Here is a 680-nt window from a genome sequence, read left to right as displayed (position 1 = left end):
ATGCTTATTTGAGTGATATAAGCATTTCAGAAGTCAAAAATCTCAACTTCAACAAAGGACATAACTTTTGATGCTGGTTTGGCAAAAAAATGCTGATTTCAGTGTGATCAGCACCACAGAAGTGAAAAATCTCAACTTCATCAGATGACGTGATTTTTGATGCTGGTGAGACTAAAATACTTATTTCAGTGAGTTAAGTACTTGAGAAGACTAAAATCTGAATTACAACAAATGACGTAAGTTTTGATGTTGGTTAGACTGACATGTTTATTTGAGTGAGATAAGCACTTCAGAAGTCAAAAATCTCAACTTCACCAGATGACTTGATTTTTAATGCTGTTTTGAATAACATGTTTATTTCAGTAAGATAAGCACTTCAGAAAACCAAAATCTAAACTTCACCAAATGACTCAAGTTTCGATGCTGGTTTGACTAACATGATTAATTCAGCGAATTAAGCATTTCAGAAAGCTAAGATCTCAACTTCACCAAATAAGTCAACTTTTGATGCTGGTTGGAATAAAATGTTTACTTCAGCAATTTAAGCTCTTCAGAAATCAAAAATTTCAACTTCACCAAATGACTCAACTTTTGATATTGTTTTGATGTGCTTATTTCAGGGAGATAAGCACATCAGAAGACTAAAATCTCACCAGATTCCTGACATTTGGTACTGGTTA

Source organism: Rhincodon typus, unplaced genomic scaffold (genome assembly GCF_021869965.1).
Source record: "Rhincodon typus isolate 14 unplaced genomic scaffold, sRhiTyp1.1 hic_rhity00000099, whole genome shotgun sequence".
In the NCBI taxonomy this organism is placed as follows: domain Eukaryota; kingdom Metazoa; phylum Chordata; class Chondrichthyes; order Orectolobiformes; family Rhincodontidae; genus Rhincodon; species Rhincodon typus.
The sequence above is the reverse complement of the archived record's forward strand: the minus strand, read 5'-3'. Positions refer to the sequence as shown.